The sequence below is a fragment of the Sus scrofa genome, chromosome 7, assembly GCF_054392235.1.
Source record: "Sus scrofa isolate SSC_HxYL_T2T_F1_AM1 chromosome 7, Sscrofa_HxYL_maternal_Yorkshire_Landrace_v2.0, whole genome shotgun sequence".
NCBI lineage: Eukaryota > Metazoa > Chordata > Mammalia > Artiodactyla > Suidae > Sus > Sus scrofa.
Window position 1 is genome coordinate 21,730,978 of NC_139389.1, and position 9,486 is coordinate 21,740,463.

At 38.0% G+C, this 9,486-nt stretch overlaps 1 pseudogene; it reads left to right on the plus strand.

The window, feature by feature from the left end:
- Positions 1-385: 385 nt before the first annotated feature.
- Positions 386-1,315, plus strand: LOC100512238 (putative olfactory receptor 2W6 pseudogene; annotated as a pseudogene).
- Positions 1,316-9,486: the final 8,171 nt, after the last annotated feature.

Consider the following 9,486-nt stretch of genomic DNA (forward strand, 5'->3'; position numbering starts at 1 on the left):
TCTTGGCCTAAAGAAAATTTAGGTATGGAAACTGCCTTAAACTGTATTAATGGTTGTCATATGAACAGAGATTAGATATCAGGTATATTCAATAAAATTAAAATACTTTGTCTTATGAATAAGGGAGAAAATATCTACTTAATAAAAGGATGTTGATTTTCAGTCAGAATTTCCAAAAATTAAATAATGTGTCTTACGTGTTTGAATAAATGATGAACAGCTTATATGGCTAGGTAGATGCTACTCAAATATTGGATGGGTTGTTAGACTTGATGGCTTGTATGTTCCTTGAAAATCCTGATATTCAATGGTTTTTCAGAAACTATAGATTAAATATTCTTTATTTCATTCTTACCAGCTATACAGATGATGTGAAAGGAAGGCAATGGAAAGATCCAATGACAGCTTTGAGTATGATTTTATCTTAGTGGGCTTCTCTGATCGTCCCAAGTTGGAGATGGTGCTCTTCACAGTAAATTTGATTCTGTATTCAGTGGCTGTGCTGGGAAATTCAACCATAATCCTCCTATGTATATTAGACTCTCGACTTCACACTCCAATGTACTTCTTTCTGGCAAATCTTTCCTTTCTAGATCTCTGCTTCAGTACCAGCTGTATCCCACAGATGCTGGTTAACCTCTGGGGCCCTGAGAAGACTATCAGCTATGCCGGCTGTGTTGTCCAACTTTTCTCTTTTCTTTCCATTGGAGGAATCGAGTGCATCCTTCTGGCTGTCATGGCGTATGACCGCTATGCAGCAGTCTGCAAGCCCCTGCATTACATGGTTATTATGCATCCCCAGCTGTGTTTGCAACTGGTGGCTGTGGCCTGGGGGAGTGGACTGGTCAATGCCATTGTTATGTCCCCACTAACAATGACCCTCTCCAGATGTGGTCGGCGACGAGTTAACCATTTCCTCTGTGAAATGCCAGCACTCATCAAAATGGCTTGTGTGGATGCTCGTGCAGTGGAAATGCTGGCTTTCACCTTTGCCATTCTCATTGTCCTGCTGCCCCTCACCCTTATTCTTATCTCCTATGGCTATATTGCAGCAGCAGTGCTAAGAATCAAATCAGCTGCTGGGCGTCAGAAAGCCTTCAATACCTGTAGCTCCCACCTCACTGTGGTCTTCTTGTTCTATGGGAGCATCATCTATATGTATATGCAGCCAGGAAACAGCTCTTCTCAAGACCAAGGCAAGTTTCTCACCCTCTTCTACAACCTGGTAACTCCCATGTTGAATCCACTCATCTATACCTTAAGGAATAAGGAGGTGAAAGGGGCACTGAAAAAGGTTTTGGGGAAGCAACAATGAACAGTAGAGGTATGCTAAGTTATAAAGCCTTAGACAAAATATTTTTTTCAAACACCACCATTTATTCTGTGCCTACAATAACTTTAGCCAATGTATCAAATACTCTTGGATTTTTAAAAATGTGGATAAATACATTGATATATCCAGAGTCAATGTGACTCAACCAAAAACCATAGCTACACTCAATATGTATCTTGGTAAAATAATATTTGGTGAAAAAGAATTAAGTCCCAGAAGAAAGGTGAAATGCCTCTCATATAGATATAAAATAGATATATGTTAAAGATTTTATTCAACTCAGTTAATAAGGGAATCAGGAAAAATAGGATAACCAGTTCCGAAGAAACTCAAAAAGCACAAATTTACATGTTGAAATTAATGCACAAATGGAGGCACAACTTTTTTCTGCCACTGTGGGAAAGGGAAGTCAATTTAATTTCTACTTGATAGAACTGAATTCACATGTCATAGACAAGAATTATTTTGCATTGCTATCAGTTATCTCTAATTTACAATGTTGTAAAATTCATGCCACAGAATCAGATAACCTGAAGAAGTGTCATCTAGACTCTAGACAATGTATAATTTTCCACTTCAGCATAAATTTGTCCCTACAAACTAATCTATAAATCTTATTTATGTTATAAAACTAAGTAAGTAGTTTCAAGCCTCTTAATAAAAGGTTTGTGAGTATTTTCATTCTGATTTTTTAAATGGCAAAAATACGGTTTATAGATCCTATGTAAATGAACCTGAGTCACACAGTTAGATAACTAGAATTCGAAAGTGGTGTGTATAAGTCTGAACCTTTGTTGTTGTCCACTGAGTAACACTGCTTTGTTATAGAGTGTTTAGTGCATGTACAGATGGCCTAATAATCAGTCCCAACCTCCTTTTCTTTGCTTGTGCAATCCTTCAATCATGCTGGATATGCTATTGACCATATTAGAGAATTCTCACTATTTAGAAGTTTGTTAATTTTTATTAACTATTAGTATTATGATTGCCCCATGCAAATTCCCTGTCCAAATCTTTCCATGCTTCAGTGGTCACCTCTGATACAATATATTTATAAAATTATCCAGGACTATTTGATTTAAAAAAGCTCTGTCACTCCTAAACTACTGTATTTCTATACGGTGAAATGATAGTTCTTCTAGTTAATATTATTATATTTACATATTTCTGATGTTGCCTATCAGACTGTAGGTTTCTTGATGTGACAGGGCTATTTATTTTTTTAATCCTTGGCACCATTCCACATATTAAATTGTTATTAAAATGCCTTGTAGATAGTAAGCAATCAATAATTGCTTAGGATGACCATGAATTTTAACTGATCAATTACATCTAGAAATAATTCCTTAATTTTATTTGATGTACTGTCTAATATTTTCTTTGTTCTTCAGGATTACAAGTGAACCTATTACAATATACCGTTTGAGTTTTAGCTGCTGTCAAATGTTTTATGCTTTTTAAAAAATAAATTCAAATAAATTCTATGAAGAAACATGAAAAAAGTCATTAAGGAATCTCCATGGATATTAAAAGTCATCCCCAATTTTTTGGAAACAAAACTTTTCCCCCTATCAATCATAAACTCGAGGGGAATTGCAATGAATTCTGCCATGGTCTAAAGGCTGTTTTGATGGTGAAAACTATAGAATTTTAAACTTGTTAATGTAAGAAAGGTAGTTATCCTCTCTTTAAAATGATTTTCTTGCATACAATGCCCTCAACCCCCCATTTTATCATTCCTTATTTGCTACCCACTTCCCATTGTTAATCATTTTAAAAAGTGAAAATATTTTTAAAAAACATTTATGTAAAAATAGTGGAATAACGTATGTTTGCAAATCACAGAAATGTTGGAAAGTTCATATAGAATGGATAAACAACAAGGTCCTACTGTCTAGTATAGGCAACTATATTCAATATCCTGTGATAAACCATAATGGAAAAGAATATGAAAAAGAATGTGTATATATATAACTGTGTATATATATATATGTGTATGTATAACTGTATATATATATGCATATGTATATAACTTTGCTGTACAGTAGAAATTAACACAATATTGTAAACCAACTATACTTGAATAAAATGAATTTTTAAAAAATAAAAAATATATTTAAAAATTTGGAAAGTTTGAGGATGGCCTTTATGAATGATTATATAATACTGAATTTTACACTACAAATGGAAATTACTCTTAATGAGTATATTGTGATGTGCAGGTAGAAAAAATACTTCAAATGAACACTACTTTTATCTCTGGTGCAGAGTTGGCTATACCATTTCTCATGGCACTAGAGATTTAAGTTAGGTAGCACTTAGTATTCTACTCTTGTGATGATATAATCCCCCATAATGTGTTATAGATGTGGTGATTTCCAAAATAGTCTCCACTTCTATACTTCCTTTTCCTTTGTATTTACTTAAAAAGTCAATAGTAATTTAATATGGTAGAAAGGCACGTTTATTTTGCATATTCTGTATTTTACAGAATATTTGCCTTGAAATAATTTTGGGTGAGTATTATTAAGACTGAGAATCAAAAAAAACCATTTAATTTTGCTATGAGAGTCTAACACCCATCTAAAATAATTTATAAGGTATAACAGAATAAATCTAAATACAGAATGACTGTCCTATGTCTATTGCAAAATGAATTATATGTCTGCGCCCGTGCTGGGGAGGGGAGAAAAGAAGGGGTGGGTCCCCATAGAATACCCCCCACGCCACAGCAAGCTTACAGGCCCGCTAGCTAGCTGAAAACTGTGCTTCCCAGTGCATCCCCTCCCCCCACCCCCGCCACGCCCTACGCTCTCACCGGACCTGGGGCTGCCTGCCATCCAGGAGGGCTGGCCTCAACAATTGCCTGAAGCCTACCACCGCAGGGGCTGTCCCTGCACAGGCCTGCTTGCCCTTTGGTGGGGCTACATTTCCGCAGAGCAGCACCAAACACCACCAGCCCCCGAGAAAAGGCCTGCAGCCCAGAAAAGCCAGAACAAGCTTAGCCAGGCTGTGAATAGATCAGCCTAATTCTCGGACGGTTTTTCTGAGTCGGGTTGCCCCGGGGAGGAGCCTCTTCAGTTTCCAATGGCCCTGCTACCCGCCCAAGCCCCCAGGCGGTGCCCCACTCCCATGAAATAACTGCTCAGCACCACCAGCCCCCTGGAAGAGCCCCTGCAGCCCAGAAAAGCTGCAACAAGCTCGGCCAGACTGTGAAAAGATCCACCTACATCCTCAGGCTGTCCTTCTGAGTTGGGCTACCCTAGGGAAGAGCCTCTTAGGTTCTCAGTGACCCAGAGGTCACCCCTGAAGAGCAGCTGCCCAACACCGCCAACCTCCTGCAAGAACCCCACAGCCTAAAAACACCAGAGCAAGCTCTGCATGACCAAGTGAAATCTGCTACCATCGTGGTGTGGACCTCCCAGTCCTGTCTGCCCTCAGGAAGTCCTCCTTTGCTTCAAAGAAACACTGTTAGCCCCATCAACACTCCAGAAAAGCCACACTGCCTCAAAAAAGATTGACCAACAACGCCAGCCCTCAGGAAATATTCCACCACAGTGACAAGGCAAACACTGCCCGATAACGGAGAGTACAACTCCCTCAGGAGAAAGAAAACAACAAGCAAGATGAAGAAGCTGAGAAACCACCCCCAGTCAAACCAACAGGAGAACTCACCTATAACAGTCAACAATGAAACAGATCTCTGCAGTCAGACAGACCTGGACTTCAAAAGAGAAATAGTGAAAATACTGAAGGAATTAAGAGAAGATATGAACACTAATGCAGATACCCTCAGAAAGGAACTAGAAAATATAAGGAGGAGCCAAGTAAAACTAGAACATTCATTTGCAAAGATGCAAACTGAACTAGGGGCAGTAAAAACCAGAATGAATAATGCAGAAGAACGAATCAGTGATATGGAAGATAGAATAATGGAAATCACTCAATCTGGTCAACAGACAGAAAACCGAATCAAAAAACTGGAAAGCAATATAAGAGACCTATGGGATAATATAAAGCGGGCCAAGCTACGCATAATAGGAATTCCAGAAGGAGTAGAAAAAGATAAGGGGATGGAAAATATATTTGAAGAAATTATTGCTGGAAACTTCCCAAATCTAAAGGATACTGGATTCAAGATACAAGAAGCACAGAGGGCCCCAAACAAACTGAACCCAAACAGACCCACACCAAGACACATCATAATAAAAATGGCAAAAGTTAGTGATAAAGAGAGGATCCTAAAGGCAGCAAGAGAAAAACAGAATGTGACCTACAAGGGAACCCCCATAAGAATATCAGCTGATTTCTCTACAGAAACACTACAGGCCAGGAGGGAATGTCAAGAGATATTTAAAGTGCTCAAAGGAAAAAATATGCAACCTAGAATACTCTATCCAGCAAGAATATCATTTAAAATAGAAGGGGAAATAAAAATTTTTCCCAACAAACAAAAACTTAAAGAATACAGCAACACAAAACCCAGGTTAAAGGAAATATTGAAAGGGCTTCTCTAAACCAAAAAGAAAGGAAGGAAAGGGAAGAAAAAAGAAAAGAAAAAAAAAAAAGAAGAAGAGGAAGAGCTAGGACTGAGGAAACTGCAATCAGAGAGCAGTCACTCAAATAAGCCAGCATACAGATTTAATCATGAACATGCTTCAAACAAAATAAAATTAAAAAGAAAAAAATAAAAAAGAGTCATCAAAACCATAAAATGTGTGCAAGGGATGTTAGGAGGTAAATAACCCTTTTTGTTTGTTTGTATGTTTCTCTTCTTAATTTTAATATAGTAATGAAGTGTTTGAACCTACAGGACCATCGGGCTAAAACACACAATTATGGGAAGGGGTTAGCATACTTAAAAAACAGGGCAATCACAAGCCAAAACCAAATATTGCATTTGCAAAAAATGAAAAAAAAATACACTCAAGCAGATAACAACAGGAGACCATCTAACCAAAAAAAAAGAAAGGAAGAATGGAACCATAGAATCAACTGGAACACGAGGTTCAAATGACAATAAATAATCATCTATCAATTATCACCTTAAATGTCAATGGACTGAATGCCCCAATCAAAAGACACAGGGTGGCTGAGTGGATAAAAAGGCAAAAACCTTCAATATGCTGCCTACAAGAAACTCACCTTAGGACAAAAGATACATATAGATTGAAAGTGAAAGGGTGGGGAAAAGTATTTCACGCCAATAGACATGACAGAAAAGCAGGAGTCGCAACGCTCATATCAGACAAAATAGACTTTAAAACAAAAGACATAAAGAAAGACAAAGAAGGACACTATTTAATGATTAAGGGATCCATCCAAGGAGAGGATGTTACTATCATCAACATATATGCCCCAAATATAGGAGCACCCAGATACATACAACAAATATTAACAGACATAAAGGGAGATATTGATGAGAATACAATCATAGTAGGAGACCTAAATACCCCCCTCACATCAATGGACAGATCCTCTAGACAGAAAACCAATAAAGCAACAGAGATCCTAAAACAAAATGAATTATATGGATTATTGATCTTATATGAACTCCCTATAATTTCTGATGCACTAGCTTTAGACAAATTCAGGATTTTTTTTTTTTTTTGTCTTTTTAAGTCTGCTCCCATGGCAAATGGAAGTTCCCAGGCTAGGGGTCGGTCTACACCACAACCACAGCAATGCTGGATCCAAACCTACATCGCAGCTCATGGCAGCACCGGATCCTTAACCCACTGAGAGAGGTCAGAGATCAAACTCGTGTCCTCACGGTTACTCAGGTTCATTACTGCTGAGCCACAATGGGAACTCCAACCTGTTCAGGATTTTTCACAACAAACTACCCTGTCTCTACTGTAAAAGAAAGCAAATTCTTCCGTTGAAGTTTTTACTACATTTTAGAAGTGCTAAAAAAAGAAAAAAATTCTTCTTTTAAGCTTCCTTCCACTGGAGTATTTTATTACATCAGGGGATCATTTTTAGAAAATTGTTATCCAAAGAAATGAATCCATAACAGGAGACTATCAGTCATCATCATGAGGCTTATTAAAAATTATGTTTATCAACTTGAGAAGATGCAGACATAGCTGTTCACATCCATCCTGTGTGAAATTAAATGTCACAATTATAATTGATGAGAACATTTAAATAAAAAGTATATTTCCTTTTTAAGTTTAAAAAGCAACTTCTGGAGTTCTGTCGTGGCTCAGAGGTTAAGGAACCCCACTAGGAACCATGAGGTAGAGGGTTCGATCCCTGGCCTTGCTCAATGGGCTAAGGATCCGGTGTTGCCGTGAGCTGTGGTGTAGGTCGCAAATGCAACTCAGATACCCCGTCGCTGTGGCTACAGTGTAGGCCAGCGGCTACAGCTCCACTTAGACCCCTAGCCTGGGAACCTCCATGTGCCATGGGTGCAGCCCAAAAAAGAAAAAAAAAAAAAGTAACTTCTTAAGGCAATAAAAATAAGAGCAAAAATAAACAAATGGGACCTAATCAAACTTATAAGCTTTTGCACAACAAAGGAAACTATAAACACAATGAAAAGACAATCCATAGATTGGGGGAAAAAATGTTTGCAAATGATGTGACTGACAAGGGCTTAACTTTCAAAATATAAAAACAGCTCATACAACTCAACAACAAAAAAAGCAGACAACTCAATCAAAAAATGGACAGAAGACCTAAATACATTTCTCCAAGAAGACAGATGGCCAAAATGCACATGAAGAGATGCTCAGCATCACCAGTTATTAGAGAACTGCAAATCAAAACTGCAATGAGATACTACCTCACACCAGTCAGAATGGCCATCAGGAAAAAGTCTACAAATAGCAAATGTTGGAGATGGTGTGGAGAAAAGGGAGCCCTCCTACACTATTGCTGGGAATATAAATTGGTGCAGCCACTATGGAGAAGAGTAAAGAGATCCTTCAAAAAACTAAAAATAGAATTGCCATATGATCCAGCAATCCCCCTCCTGGGCACATCCAGATAAAACTATAATTTGAAAAGATACACACATCCCTATATTCATAGCAGCACTATTCACAACGGCCAAAACATGGAAACAACCTAAATGTCCATCAACAGATGATATCATATGGTATTTATCTTTCTCTTTATGACTTTCTTCACTTAGTATGATAGTCTCTAGTTGCATCCATGTTGCTATGAATGGCATTATTTCATACTTTTTTTGGCTAAGATTCCATTTCATTCAATGGAAAAATGGGCAAAAGACCTGAATAGACTGGTCTCCAAGGAAGATATACAGATGGCCAGCAAACACATGAAAAAATGCTCAACATCGTTGATTAGAAGAGAAATGCAAATCAAAACTACCATGAGATACCACCTCATACCAGTCAGAATGGCCATCATTAATAAGTCCACAAATAACAAGTGCTGGAGGGGCTGTGGAGAAAAAAGAACCCTCCTGCACTGTTGGTGGGAATGTAAACTGGTACAGCCACTATGGAGAACAGTTTGGAGATACCTGAGAAATCTATACATAGAACTTCCATATGACCCTGCAATCCCACTCTTGGGCATATATCCGGACAAAACTCTACTTAAACGAGACACATGCACCCGCATGTTCATTGCAGCACTACTCACAATAGCCACGACATGGAAACAACCCAAATGTCCATCGACAGATGATTGGATTCGGAAGAAGTGGTATATATACACAATGGAATACTACTCAGCCATAAAGAAGAGTGACATAATGCCATTTGCAGCAACATGGATGGAACTAGAGACTCTCATACTGAGTGAAATTAGCCAGAAAGACAAAGACAAATACCATATGATATCACTTATAACTGGATCTAATATCCAGCACAAATGAACATCTCCACAGAAAAGAAAATCATGGACTTGGAGAATAGACTTGTGGCTGCCCGATGGGAAAGGGAGGGAGTGGGAGGGATCTGGAGCTTGGGGTTATCAGATACAACTTAGAATACATTTACAAGGAGATCCTACTGAGTAGCATTGAGAACTATGTCTAGATACTCATATTGCAACAGAACAAAGGGTGGGGGAAAAATGTATACATGTAAGAATAACTTGATCCCCATGCTGTACAGCAGGGGAAAAAAAAAGAAAGTAATTGACTAAGACTTAATAAAAGAGGATCAATAAAA